This window comes from Tarenaya hassleriana, unplaced genomic scaffold (genome assembly GCF_000463585.1).
Source record: "Tarenaya hassleriana unplaced genomic scaffold, ASM46358v1 Cleome68, whole genome shotgun sequence".
Classification (NCBI taxonomy): domain Eukaryota; kingdom Viridiplantae; phylum Streptophyta; class Magnoliopsida; order Brassicales; family Cleomaceae; genus Tarenaya; species Tarenaya hassleriana.
In genome coordinates, this window is record NW_010969347.1 from 126,661 (window position 1) to 127,394 (window position 734).

The following is a 734-nucleotide window of genomic DNA, read 5'->3' on the forward strand; positions in this document are numbered from 1 at the left end:
TTGGGGAGTTTTTGAGAGTTGAAAACCTAAGAGTTAGATCCCTGAAACCCTTGCACAAAGAAGAACGTGTTCTTCAGTCCTAGCAGACAAGTTCCAACCGTTGGAATCCTTTCCGCCGTGTGGATACGTGTAGAGGGTGAGATATTCTTCCTGCCTTACGTGATCAGACGAACACATCAATTGATACAGGCCCCGGATCGATTGAGGTAAGCGTTCTAACGTTTCTACAAGATCATGCATGATAGGTTTTAGGGTTTCATCAAAATTTTTGTTTTACATCCGCTGCGCAGACCCTAGAACCGATCTCTTAGGAATTAGATTCGCTCTTGAGATCCCAGGAAACCCAACAGTTCCCACAGCTTGAATATGGTTTACCTTAGGTTAAGTTGTCAATTTTGACTTGAGACTTAACGGTACAGATGAGACGAGTATGTTGGGTTTCTTGGGATCTCTAGAGCGAATCCTATTCCTAAGAGATCGATTCTAGGGTTTGCGCAGCGGATGTAAAACAAAAATTTAATAAACCCTAGAACCATGCTTCTATCAATCGTAGAAACGTTAGAACGCTTACCTCAATCGATCCGAGGCCTGTATCAATTGAAGAATTCGTCTGATCACAAAAGGGAGGAAGAATACCTCGTCCTCTACACGTATCCACACCTCGGGATGGATTCCAACGGTTGGAACTTGTCTGCTAGGACCCGAATCTGCTATTCGGTTTGATGCTTCGAGAG